Source organism: Ambystoma mexicanum, chromosome 11 (assembly GCF_040938575.1).
Source record: "Ambystoma mexicanum isolate Mex_15411 chromosome 11, UKY_AmexF1_1, whole genome shotgun sequence".
Lineage (NCBI taxonomy): Eukaryota > Metazoa > Chordata > Amphibia > Caudata > Ambystomatidae > Ambystoma > Ambystoma mexicanum.
The window spans coordinates 428839450-428853915 of record NC_090934.1 but is presented as its reverse complement, the minus strand read 5'-3'; the positions used below and the strand labels follow the sequence as shown (position 1 = coordinate 428853915).

Here is a 14466-nt window from a genome sequence, read left to right as displayed (position 1 = left end):
CATGGACGTTACAATTGTCCCCAAAGTACTTTGAGACTGGTTCTGAGATAGTTTCCAATTAGTGCAGCAACACATGAAGATCATACTCCGTCTCCTCAAGCGCATCTGCTAATAATGGAAATGCATCAGTAATGCCGACATCAACCCCCTCCTCCAAAGCTCCGGCTTTCACTTGAATGCCAATATGTTTGCATTCATAACAAATTATGTGCTTTTGTGCCTTGCAGGGAGAGGTTAAGAAAATGCAGCTTTTCAAAGAGGTCCCCAAGGTAATCTAACAGTACCAGCCAGCATGAATCACAGAGGCTCTTCTTTCATCTAGTCTAAACCCAGCAGAAAGTGTCTCACTTTGTTCCCATTTTTATCAAATGAGATTTAAAGCCTTTCCCCTGGAGAGCCACCTGATCCTCTGTGTGAAACAACAAAGCATCATGTTCAGCTCCCATATCTGCACATAATGTGGCAAATACATGGGCTCTTGTGTGGTGCATCTTATAACAGAAGTCAGCACCTCTGCGAGTTAATTCCCCATATTGCGCAGAGGCATAGCTTCCTGGGGTACTTAACCCACCGATCTAACTTTTGGGAACAGAGTAATAGCCATTTCGCTTTTACTGTAGTTCGGTGACAGTAGTAAAGTAGCAGCAGACGCTGCTGTGTCAGACACGAGGGCCCCTGGCTTCTCTGCACCATATGGTGCACCATGCAGGCAAAGCAGGAAGATATATATGAATTCCACTTTAAAAATCACTTCTATGGCAGTGGTGCACCCAAAGTACTGTTGGTAATGCAGTGATTTTTAGTACATTAAGGGATGCATAGACCTCGCTCTATAGTAGATGGCTGGGTAGCTCAGCGGGTTGACAGACTGTTGCTGAGATGTTATAAGGGCCAAGCATGTTCATCAAATGACTTTTTTGCAATCAATTATAAAAAAGGAAGTACTATAAAATGTGTTTGGCCAGGGGATGGGTTGGGGTATTTCTGCTTTTGTAGTGAAAGCCAAGTTGGCACCCATGAACCCAGTTTAATTTCCTAATAACTGCTGGCAGACCAACGGAAGCATTTATTTGCGATTAACCAGTTTGACAACATAACATTTTTATAAATATAACCTATGATAAAACACAATGCAAGGGGCACACAAATTACAGCATTGGTGCGAAGCTCTGACAAAAAATGTTTTCAAAGAAAACTAGTGAACGCAAGTTTCAGCAGCGTTTTTGAGTTGGAAATATTTCCTATGAACATGTAAAAAGCACATTTGAACAATAATGTGTCCAGCATATAGAATGAACAGTGATGCCACCCCCCTCTACCCCCCAGTCATGTTCATGGCAGGGTTCGAAATTGAGGAGGGCTGGGAGCTATTTAGCTCCTGCTTGTAGCTTATAAGAGCCTGGTTAGCTGGATTCAACAGCTACTAGGAGCTACATTTGGCTCCTGAGGCCAACCGATTCCAAACAAAAACACATGTGAATTTAACTGTCCATTTGGGACAATCTAAAAATAAACATTATGACACATCTGACATTTAATGCACATGGGATCATACATTATGGGCAAAATTATGTTTGCATCTTGTGTGGAAGTTAGATTTGTCGAACATTATGTACTAGCTCCTCGTTCCCCAGTGCTAGCTCCTGGTCCCTGGTAAATGTTGGATACGGAGGAGCTGCTTTTAGCTCCTGCTTAGCCAATCTTAATTTCGATCCTTGTCATGGCCCATCGATTCCTGTGGTGTCCCTTTCAGGACAGACGAAAACAAAACGGGATGAGCAAATAGAACCAAGAAACTCTCAAGTGGCGGCGGGGAAAGGAGCACAGCGAAAATTAGGTCACAAAGCCCCCAGCTTCCCTCAGAGAAGCTGGTGGCTTGGTAAAGCCTGGTCAGGGCTGAGGCAGGCCAGGTCCAGAGATCCTGCCAGACATCTGATGCCGGATCTTGGGCCCAGCCAGAGCCGGCCCATGTACCAGAGGTGTGATGAGGCAGAGGGGCAGCCAAATCAGGGGGACCAGGGGTTGTATGATATCTGCTCCCCCATGGCAGACAGTGGAGTCCAGCAATCTGGCACGGGGGAGCCGGATATAATAGAACACCAGCGATGTGTAGTAAGTGGGACCAGAGGAAGGACAGCCAGGACGCAGGCCCAAGGCAAGTACAGAAGGAATGTACTTTATTTGTTGCAGGTCAAAAAGGTAGAAGTTAAAACAGGAGAGCAGGCTTCAACATACTTCCATGTCCCAGCTCCAATCCTCAAGTTCCTTCCCAACCGCCAAATCCAGAACTCCCAGACCCCTTGCATCACACTTTACCTCACACATTCCAGGGATAGCTCACAGCACAACCATCAGACATGCAGGGTACCACACATTGCGGGCTTCCGTCCGCGCTCGTCTCCTCTCCCCCATGTCCGCCAAGGTGGGGGGGCAGAGGGAGAGGGGCGCAAGGGGGAGGGGACCAGCACTGCAGTGATCCTGTCCACCTGCATGGGTCCACAGGGGCAGATGAGGCACCAGGAAAATGCCTGAAACGCTTGCTTTCTTGGCAACCCCTCCAACTGTGGTGTGGGGGCGTGAGCCGAGAAGCAGCGTCCCTTAACGCGCGAGACAACTCTGGCGGCACAGCAGGAAACTACAACACAGCCTGGACACGCAATCCAAATGCAAGAAGGTGCACATCCAGGCTGTATATTTCCTGCTTCGTGGCCACGCCCTTATCACGTTGCACTGAGCATGTGCATGGGAGGCCAGTGGTTCACCATACACAGTTAAGTGAGGCAAAACAAAAAAAGGATTGTTTCTGTTTCCTCCCCGTCCTGGATCACGCACCCCCTCCCTCCCAGGAAAAATGTATACTACCATAGCAAATGGGGGGTGGGGGAGAGAAATCAAGAAAGACATCTTGTGGTACAGACAGACTCTGGTCGGTACAGCTCAATGCACTGCCTGGCAGCACTGAAGTTAGGCACATCTCCCTGCGATGTTCAAATCAGAACCCCTCAACTCGTAAAGGCAGTAAAGTTACAGAAATTATGCCAAGTGAACTTCATGCCATAGCGCTCTCGCCCTCCTCCATCACGGCCGCTGCACTCGTCCCCCCGCTCCAGTGGCGGCATATATATAGGAGAGTTCAGCGGCCCCAGAGTCATCCAAACCTGAGTGAGCCTGTGCAGCAATGCAGAAAAAGAAGCAAGCATGCAGTAAAAATGTTGACGTGGGGCTTAATTTCAAACTTGATGAGTTAACTGCTGTTCAAGCAGTGTTGCGCAGATAAGGGTGAAAAAAGATGGCATATACTCTGTACAGTTTTGTAGAAAGCCAGTGAATACAGTGATGAGCCACTGCGATTTGGAGGTGGAAAACATGCAAGAGCTTACACAAAAAATAAATCCGACTTGCTGGCAGCCGAATTTGGAGGGAAAAAAATCTGTCAAGAAATTCCCTCAGTGTGCACGACCATAAATCACTGCTGGGGGCAGAGGAGGGTGGGAATAATACTCATGTATACGTTTATGGCAGCGCGCATACCCGCAGGCATGTAGACGCTAGCTACAGAAACAAGCATACAGGGTTGAGGGGAGGAAGGGCAGTGGAGTCAAGAAGACGCACACAAAGATCCGCTGTTTCTGCAATCAAAATCAAAATCGGAAAAACAAACCCACCGGCACCTAAATATACCTGGCGCTTCGAAACACTTCCTAGATGTATAAGCATCATATAAATATACAATAAACAATAAATACATGCCAGCGCACAGCATGGAATACTCCTTTCTCCATGGTTCTCTTCCTAAGCATGTAGACGTCCTACTGTTAACGTCACGAGTCGACTTAACGGCATGGAAACGTCATGACGACTTAAAGGCATTTCAGAAAGTGACGGTAAACTTCTACAAAAACAATGGTATCTGCTATCATAGGGACTTTAAAGGTGTGTTTCAATAGATAATGAAAGCTACAGAAAGCCTTCCTCTAGGAAACACTCCTTCCAGGCAGCGTCATGTGAGTGCATGCGATCGAGTTCTTGCAGTGAATTGTATATGCATTTCTTTTAGCATCCATTAGCTTAGATAGTTCTCGCCCCTTTGTTGTTATATCAGTTAGAGGAGCCCTTTTGAAACGAACGTTTAAATGAGGGGCTGCAGCTCAAGCTGTAATTCGTTGTATTGTACTTATCACATGTTGAAATTAAACATTGTAAGTACGTGACTTTCTAAACATCTCGTTTTTAAATTGTTGGTGTTATGTCCTATCGTAGACGGCCCCGAAGCTCATTTACGGTACAGTACAGGCTCTGGTGTGACTATACACACCTGCGCCTGCTAATGACTGCAGACGTTTACTGTCTCCAGTTCCAATGCCTAGCCTGAAAGTAATGATTCCCAGGGTTAATGGCTGCAGATCCAGTACTTTCTCTAGGTCTAATTACCCTTCTGTAGATAATAACTGCAGGCACAGTGTCTGTTCTAGGTCTAATGGCGACACAAAAACACGCCGATGAATTTCAGGAGACACTACCTTTTCTAGTGCTAATGGTAAAGGCCCATCACATCCTCTGGCTGGAGCGAATGAGTGCAGACACAATATCTGCTTTGGAGCTAATGACTTCCGATACACTAAGTACCTGCTCGTCAGCTACATCTGACAATACCTGCTCTTGGGCAAACAATTACAGACGTACTGGATCTGGGATACCGATTCCAGACGCAGTACCTACCCTGAAACTAATGACGTTTGATACCCCAAGTCAAAAAGGAAGATCTTCCTGGAATCATTCTTGAGTCATCAGGTGACTCCATCCTAGAGTCATCCATGGCTAGTTCAGGGAGATCATCCAAAACTATCCTGAAGTATGTGTATAGGCCGAAATATTCAAATGATATGACTCTAGAGTTATCACAGAAACTACTCCAAGAGGAGTTCGAATTACTTCCAGTGATGATCTTGTATTACTCCAGGATGACTTCATGACAACTTCAGGATGGGTTTGAAATTGTGAACGATTATTGCAGACAATTTCAGGAGGATGTTTCTTTCAAACGATTTAGGAAAAGGGTTTTGATTCCTTGTGTGTAAGATGGGTGGTATTACTATAGGGTTAGACTTATGAATAGTGTACTGGAAAACATGGAATTTGCAGCCGTTACTTGCCTTCTTTGCTAGAGCACTCAAATATCATTAACTAAGGTTTGCTGATTTAGTATACAAAACTACAAATCCACCCCACAATGTCACAAACCAACCTCTAAACTCCCTCATTTCATAGCTCACCTCTAGCTAACATGGCATCACACCCAATAAACTCCCACAATTACAAATCACTGCACTAAAACAAACACTTTCAGTGACCTAAACAGAATCCGTTAAAGGTCTAACTGCATGACAAGATTGCCGATCACTTCACCCAATATCACTATGAGCAGCTAGCAATTAGTTCGACCATTCACCACACCGAAGAAAACATTAGCTGACCCCCCCACAGAAATCCAATAGCACAAAAACATGTACCATTTACAAGTTGGCACCAACCTACAAATTCACCAGATCAACTATAATAGTTCTACACACAAGAGCACTTGCATCTTCAGTTTCACAGAGCAGCATGTGCGCTACAATTAACATTGTACATTAGTAGCAGGGGCTGACATAGCAACCAAACTCAGTTGTGGGGATGTTACAATTCCATTTTTTTTTTTAAAACCGTAATCTGAAAGATTGCACAGGTGTGTGGTAACATGTAGGTGTCACTTCAGACATGACTGTCATACTCTAACAAAAACACACTGTTAAGGAGACGTGGTGATAGAGTTCAGCTTGTCAAATTAGATCTGTCCAACAAAACATTTGTAGCAGACAACTGACAGGTAACTTTATATTCCAATATTTTGCAGTTGTTGCACAGCTACATCGCCAGGAACTGCAACATTACACAGACATTTGCAGATTTAATGCTGTGTCTATCAATTGTCCAGGTGAAGTAAGAGGCAGGTTCTGAGGAAGGAATGTAGGAGGAATGAAGAACACTAGCCATCCCTGCCAAAAGACTTAGATTTTCCAACTTTTGTGAACAGCCATTAATACATTTTGGAATAGTCCGTTTTCAGCCATCAGCTTTTACAATATAATTCTCTTTTTTTCACTGCATCTTCTTTTTCCAGATTCCACCAGTAGCTGCTTTTTCTCCTCTTCCTTTCTTTTTAAAGCCTCAATTATAGCTTTTCGTTATTTCATCAAATGTTTCCTTTGTCTTAATACTGTTTCTTGGCTGCGGGTATGAAAAAGGCAAGTTGAAACTTCATAATGTGACTACCAATACAACAAACATTTTGCCTGAGCTGTACACTGGGGTGACTCCCCTTAAGCGCGATCCTATCCGCCGCCTTGGGGTTTTGCTTATTCTTGCTCTCCTTGGCGCTTTCCCTCTCTCCCCATGCAGCTACCCACAACTCAGTGTAGCTGCACACATAAAAGTGTGTATGGGTACATACCCTTGAGAGTGTGCTGTGACCACTAAAATTAATAAATAGCAGCAAGCTGCGTCACCAATTCCGCATGGTCTACTTATAAAGACCTTTAATGAATAGGACAGAAAACGGATTGGTATTTGCGAATCACGCTCTACCTTGGACATCCTAGATTGGTTCCCCAACCTGTGGACTAAACTTTCAGGATTGCATGTAAGGTATAAAAAAAAAAAAAAAAAAGATAGTTTAGGAATTTCGATTTGGGGAACCAATCCAGGATGTCCAAGCACCACTAAAAACTTTTAGCACAACGCGCCAGCCATTCACAGGTCTCTCGGGACTCAACCATATGTTTATATTTACCGCTTATTGCTATTATTACTGTGTTCATACTTGTATATATTTTCCTGTCTGTAACTAAGTCTTGCAAATTCTTGTATCTGCTGCGCCTTGTTACCCTTGGGCTTTTCGGCGCATTATAAATAATAAACAAACAAACATCTATCATCAAGTACCATCAGAAAATTGTTCAAGATATTTTCACAATCAACTTCCAAACCTGGTCACGATACCAAGCGTTCAATTTCAAGGCCTTGAAGACAGCTAAGGTCGAAACAATTCACCTACAGATGACCCGATATTGTTTTACTTTCATTCTAAAAGACTGCATACCTAACTTTAAGGAGGTAGAGTGCGATTCGCCAATACCAATCCATTCTCTGTCCTAGCTGCACACATACTCTGACCTGGACTACGGTCCCCGAGGGCATTCAACCCAAAGCACTCTATACTTTAGAGAGTTACTCTAGAGGAAAGAGATGCTGTAAATGAGGTGGGCATTGTGCAGCATTCATCTGTATGTGCGAAAAAAAGGAACGACTCCGCATAGGGACGTCAGATGTACCCTCCTCCCCCAAACATCAAATAGATGAACCAAACAAAAAAAATGTGCTTACCTAACTACAAAGCATGACTGCCTTGAAATCCTTTTCTTCACGTATTTCTCTTCTACTTTCATCGATACCCTCTGTCAGCAATTTAAAATTAACTTCACCAGGAATTGCAAAGGCTCAAATTCCCGATCCTTTCAAATGCAGATAATTGTCGGAATCAAAAAGAGTGCCATGATTTGAGTTATTATCTAAAAGAAGAAATAAAAAAAGTTAATTTAGTATACGCCAAGTATTTGTGAACCAGGTCTTTACCCAAAACCATTAATTTATAGTGGGCTTGCTATGGATGTTCCTGCCTGATGTGTCCAGATTTATGAGTGATTGGTGCTTGGTTAACTTCCTCCCAAGACTTCCACCCATTATGGCTTTAACTAGTTGCATCTGTTTGCAAAATTAGAGGTGGGTGTTCCGGAGAGGCAATACGTTCTTAACTGCAGAGCTCTTGTACCTAGAATGCTGCAGTCATTTTGTGTGTGCCCTTTAAAAGACAAGCACCAGTTTCAGTTTCTTGAACGGACATATCAACCAGAGAGGGCCCCAGCTTGCAGACAGCAACATGCAGGAAATAGGAGGGTATGCAGGGACAGAACCCATTACCAAAGTGATCTTTACTGGGGGAACCGTCAATATTACACCTTAGCAGGAAGGCCTTTGCTAATATGAGCCAGGCACTATCTCGGGGGGAGAAATTATTTTACTCAAGGGGGGGGGGGGCGGGTCAGCATAGGAAGGCTTGAAGACCACTTCCTTAAGGGAATAGTGACCTCCCGCTTTCAAATAGCAAAGCAATTAACAGCACTCTTTCACGCCCAGGTCAGCAAACCCCCGCTACCGCACCAGTCCTCTGATAAACAAGGCAGCTTAAAAATCCAGACAAGCATGAAAATAGCTGAACATCATCTAATGAGAATGAACTGGTCCCATCATTAGAGAAGAAGAAAAAACATAAAAAGCATTCACCCCAGATCATAAAACAATCAAAAAAGATATTTTCAAAATTAATGACATGGATCACTATCCCTAGCAAGCATTCAATAAAGTTTACAGGCAAACTATCTTCAATTAACTGCTGGGGTCAAGTGGTTGGGGGAAAAAAATGGCATTGAAGGGGCAATAAAATCCCTCCGGGAACCTCATCAACCTATATAGAGAATGTGACATAAGGATAACTAGAACATGCAGCAATCCCGAGTCCCAGAAACTTACATTTGTAAGTTTTAAATCATGTAGCGATTTCCCCAATCCCCAAAGTGTTGAACAAACTAAACGTAGATTGAGTAGAGCAGGAGTCATGGGGGGGGGGGTAAATTAGAACACCGTCCCCTGCACATAAAGGCTGGCACAACTAGCCCTACTGTGAACCAAAAAGGCAATGTAAAACGGGGGTAAACAGGCCATCATCTGCGTGTTCTTCAAAAATAAATGGCATAAAAAGCTCATGGGTATAGCATCCGTAACTTCCAGCAGTGAAAAAATATTCAAAAGCATTACAATACAAAATGAATCTTTGAATGCCAGACAGTTTGCTTTTTATGAGGGGTAGCTTTACAGAACCTCTTTAGGGGTGCTTTGACCTTGAACTTCACAGAGTACCTGCCCTGTACACTTCACATTACACAAATCTCATCAATATTCCCCAGTTTGAAAGGGGGTGGGGGCGTTGAGACTCCTTTAATGCAAATTCAGTTGCTGGACATGCCACTTTTTTTTTTAGTTGGTTGGTGTTCAGCAATGATCAGGTTGCAAGCATTGTTAAGAGAAATAAATAGATGGGGCGGGGGTTTGGGGGGGCGGGCATCTGTCCACTGTTGGTTAGAGGAGTCTTTTTCTCTCCCTTTATCATGAGAGTTTGGATGGCCAATATTTGCAACCATTCTCTGTGCGTAGAATCACAACAACAAATCTAAGCCCAAAGCACCCTGTGCCACCAGAAAGAGGAATCGAAGAACTCATTCATCAGGGCGTTACAACCACCCCCAGCCTGAGACTACATCTGGCAGTGTGTGCAGCACACCCGTACCACACAGCGGCTCAAACAGTCTGCCACACACTTCAAAACCTAGCCAGCCTTCATGCTAGCCAAACAAAACTTTGCCACTTGGCATACTGCTTCAGAATTAAGCAATATTAAAAATGCTGCGAAAGTCACACTCGCTTCCCACAAGCCACACCTCAACAGTCCCCACACAAGAGAAATCTATGCCAGCCGGTATCTGTGCACTGGCAAAAAGCTGTCTGGGCAACTTATTGAAAATTACAAGCATTGTGCCCTCTATATAAAATAGACCAGGGGTCTCCAAACTTTATGTTGGCGTGAGCTACTTTCAGTAAGGGGCCAAGAGCTACTTGCAGGCTATATCAGGGGTTGGGGTTGTTCATAAACATTGGAACTGTACTTTTTTAGCTGTAATTTTCCCTTTATAAATATAAGGAATAACATATCCCTTCACAATTATGTTAATAAGTTGGAAAATCTCTTTATTGCATTCTTATTTATTAGAAGTTCTCATAGAAAGACTTTCACAATGTAGGAAAATGATTGGGACATTCAGTGTGAAGGTTGACACTGCATGCCATCCACCAGTGCTCTGTAGTCTGTTGTATAACTTGATACAGCAACTCAAATGGAGTCACTCAGATGCTCATCGGTCAGGCGGGTTCGAAATTTCGATTTGATGACGTTCATATCTGAAAATGCAGATTCACAGATAGGTGGAACCAAACAGACGTCACTTTTAATGCTGCTTGGCAAATGATCTCGGACACAGCCAGCGCCATCCCATGGACCAGAGGGTTGACGAGGCAGAGGGACAGCCAAAGCAGGGGGTGTTGTATGATATCTGGCTCCCCCACAGCAGATTGCTGGAGAGCCCAGCAATCTGCCGTGGGGGAGCTGGATAGCATACAACACTGGAAATGCGTGCTTCCGTCGCTGCTCGCCTCTTCCCCCATGGCCAAGCAAGGTGGGGGCACAGAGGGAGAGGGGTGCAGGGGGAACCAGCATTGCAGTGATCCGGCCCCCCTGCTCACCTTTCCCCACGCGTTGTCTTTGTGGGTCCAAAGGGAGAGAGGGAAGCAGAGGGACCGACAAAGACCTGAAACGCTTGCTTCCCGGCACTCCCTCCAACTGTGCGGCAGCAGTCTGAGCTGAGAAGCGGCATCCCTTACCAGGCAATAAGACGCTGGCGGCACCAGCAGGAAGCAACAACGCAGCGTGGACACGCGATCCAAATGCAGGAAAGCGCACGTCCAGGCTGCTTTTATTCCCCCGACCCCCCCCCCCCCAAAATCACATTGCACTGACTGAGCATGTATTTTCTCTTTTCTCGCTGTCCTGGATCACACGGCCCACGGATAGAAGACCTCTGCCTACAGTATGGCTATTTTTTTAGGGCTAAATACTCATTGTTATCTTGCTCGCAATAGATAGGCGTTTGCATTTTCACTGTATACTAGCAAAGCAACGGGCAGGCACCTAGTCAGTGAGACAACGCAGGTAAATCAAGGAAGTCGGTCCTATACAGAGAGAAAGAAATATTTGGGGGGGGGCGGGCGGGGGGTACTGGGTCAATGCACTGCCTGGCAGCACTGAGCAGTAAAGTCAGGCACATCTCCCTGCAATGTTCAGAACCCCTCACCTCGTAAAGGCAGTAAAGTTACAGAAATCATACCAAGGGAACTGCATGCCGTCGTAGTGTGCCCATTGCTGTTTTAACAGTGAAAGCCGTGTTGCGCAGATAACGGCAGCGCTGGTCATTGGGCCGGCTCTCGCCGGATCCGAGATTCCGTACCAAGCGTGTAGCCGGATCCGGCCAGTCAGCCGCCGCAAACCCATGCTCTGCGCTGGGTTACTTAAAGGAGGCAGCACAGAGTAGGGGCGGAGCAGCTCACTGCCGCCATGAGCACTCCAATGGCTCCGCCCCCTACGTGTACACAGTAGGACTTTGATACAGGTCACAGCTGCAGGAAAAGCAAACTGTAACTTCCTCTAGTGACCCTGTGCAGGGTGCACAGGGTCACCAGAGGAAGTTAAAGTCCTCAACCACGACCCGGTTTATGCAATGTTTGTCGGATACTTGTATCCGACAAACATTGCATGAATAAATACCCCCATTATCATTTAAACTATCCCACACAATGCAGCCACCCAACTGCTTTCAGAGGTGAGCTGCAGGAGCTGTGCAGGGTGTGGTTCAAGTAAAAGAAAATGTTGCTTATGGCGCCAAGTGCTGTCATTGCCACAGTCGACTCCTATGGTGTTGATTTGACATGAACTGAGTTTGTCCTCCCTGAAAGCGTTGAAAGAAGCGGTCTGATACTATACAGGAAGATCATTCAACTGGCTGCGAAATCAATTCTGGAGATAATCAACAGAGCAATGTTGAACGATGAAAACCAAATGCTCACAAAATGGAGAAGAACATGAGCTTATTGAGAAAGAAAAAAAAAAGAAGAAAAAAAAAAAAATCGGAAGTTCAGAAAAGGACCTCCTCGCCAATCCAGGGAAAGTCAATAAAAAGATCCTAGAAATGGATTGGATACAGACTCTGAATGCAGCCTGACAAAGGATCTGCCATATAATCCAAAAAAAGTAAAGATTATACCATACCGCATGAAAATCCCAGACAAAGCTCTAAGAGCAAGTTTCATGAGAATTCACCTGAACTTAATCAGCACAAACGAGATCTTAGCGATCAGACGACAGGTGGACTCAAACAAATGCCGCTTCTGCACCCAAGATAATCAAATCGAGACAAGAAGGCAACTCCTATCCTGTACAGGCCTCTCAAAATAAAGATCCACATGGCTAGGCCACCTGCTTAATAACGTATATGTTTATGATGAACAGGAATGGTGGGCCCGCTTAATAAGCGGTGAAAAGACGAACTGGGTCATCGCAGTGGTGGGTTTCTTCAAAATGATTGGCCTGGTCGCATAAGTGACAAAAAGGATCTGACCGATAAAGAAATATTCACTTGTTTGTCCAAGCTGATGAGAGAGTAAAAGACGCGACTACATAGCTAATGAACTTCATAACTAAGCAAATGCACTGGAGAACTTGAATTGCTTCTTTTTGTAAAAAAATTGTTCACACAATTAAATCATGGTTTCCCCACAGACTATCTGCTCTTTCACCATTAACTAGAGTAATTGCTCTTAACAATTCTTTCACAGCCTGCTTAAAATACTGCTCTGCAGGAGCTAAGATCACAGTGTAGACTAACATTGCTGTTAGTTTAGGTGTACAGATGGCTGGTACGGTTTGCTCCCGTGTACATGTGCGGGTCTGACTGGGCCATAAAATTGTCTCGGGCACCAATGAAAAAGTGGCCCATAGTTGTAAATGGCAATTCATTGCTTTTGTAACCCGGTTTGAATAGTACTCAAGGGGGGATGTTTTTTTTTTAAATTATAAAATGGGATGCAAATTGTGCATTTTAAAGAATATTTACTCAGCAACACTGGTCAAAACTGTTATTGACATAGTAAAGTAACATCACCAGTGCCATGGAAGTGGAATTGATATATAGTTTGGAAAAGCAGCAGCATGAAAGAAATTTCGACGTTTAAAACTATTATTTTGGACATTTCCTTTGATCGGAGGTCAAATGCCAGCTCCGCCCCCAAACCGCCCCCTTAACCTTCGCCCTCACCCGGCCCTTGTGGGGACCCCCGGCCCCCAAATTGTTCTCCTTTCCACCACTGTATAAGGTGGTAGATGGCGGCAGCCGAATCTGCCATGAAATTCCCTAGGCGTGTGCGGCCGCACGGCCATAAAGCACTTCTATTTGGGGGTGGGTGGAGCCGAGGATGGGGATACCAGCCAAGAAGACACACAAAGATCCGCTGTTAGTGCAACTAAAATCAAAATAGGAAAAACAAACCCATCAGTCTTTTGTTCTCCCCCTTCCCCTCCCTTCCCACTGTGAAACACCTGTGGATGAGCTCGATGTAAATAAAAATATCAAATATACCAGGCGCTTCGCCGAGATGAATAAGCGCCTTACAAATAAATACCTGCCCGTGCACGGCGTGGAGCGCTCCTTCCTCCGCGATCCTCTTCCTAAGCACGTAGACGACGTCCCACGTGAACGGCGTTATGCCTTAAAGGCATTTCAGAAACTATCGGCAAACTTTAAAACAAACACAATGCTAGCGGGTCTCGTAGGGACTTTAAATGTGTGGTTGATAACGAAAGCAATACAAGGCCTACGTTTAGCCATAGCTCTCAACCATTTGTGTCGCAAAGGCGGGTGAAAACACCCGATTTTATTTTTGGCGGGTGAGAGGCCCATTGAAATGAATGGGCGTGCAGGAGGCTTGGCGGGTGAGTCAGCTGTTTACAAGGCGGGTGACACCCGCCAAAAGCGTGTGAGTTGAGAGCTATGGTTTAGCCTTCTCTTGCACACATTGCAAAGGGGTAAATGCACAATCCCCTCCCCGGGGGATTCCAAATGCCCCCCCCCATGCAGGAGAAATAAAGAACTGAAATGCTGGTAATTCGTACCCATATGCGTCTGTCTGCATAAGACTCATATCCCCATCTGCTGCACATACCAAATCCTGCAACCCCCTCCATCGGGGAGGCTAACTAGTCGTTCCCTGTACTGTTCACTGGTACAGTGGAAGTCCCATTGGGACGGGAGGAACGCACTGTGCCCAGCCCCACGCCATAAAACACATCTCCCACGGGCAAATTGCACATCTGCACGAGAAAAGCCCAAAAACCAACTGAATCCACCTGTACTTTAAGTAAATCTCACCCCCCAAAATACACAGAAATACCCCCTTCCCAATATTGCCGCTCTGTATTAAAGTAACAATCAACAAGAGATAACTTTAAGACTTAACAGAACCCAAATAACCAACTATACGCAGTGTTCTTTGCAACGGAGAAATCGCTCCGCAACGCCGCCTTGCCTTCCCTCGCGTGCAAAACAGATGACGAAGTGAAAGCTTAAACCCACGTGATGAAGCGGACGTTGAAACACACGTGACGCATGCAGCCCATGTGATGAAGCGGACTTTGAAACCCACGTGAAGCAG

General features: G+C 45.1%; 1 protein-coding gene and 1 long non-coding RNA gene across 2 annotated transcripts in view; one reads left to right on the top strand and one right to left on the bottom strand.

The window, feature by feature from the left end:
• SLC35C1 (solute carrier family 35 member C1) overlaps window positions 1-14466 on the top strand; it is a 151405-nt gene that overhangs the window by 48130 nt on the left and 88809 nt on the right. The gene's annotated exons all lie outside the window — the stretch shown is intronic.
• LOC138503487 (uncharacterized) lies at window positions 1047-14376 on the bottom strand. The gene is made up of 3 exons (XR_011279648.1): window positions 13438-14376; window positions 7423-7607; window positions 1047-6267 (listed from the first exon to the last, which is right to left on the bottom strand). It is a non-coding gene; the product is annotated as an uncharacterized lncRNA (long non-coding RNA).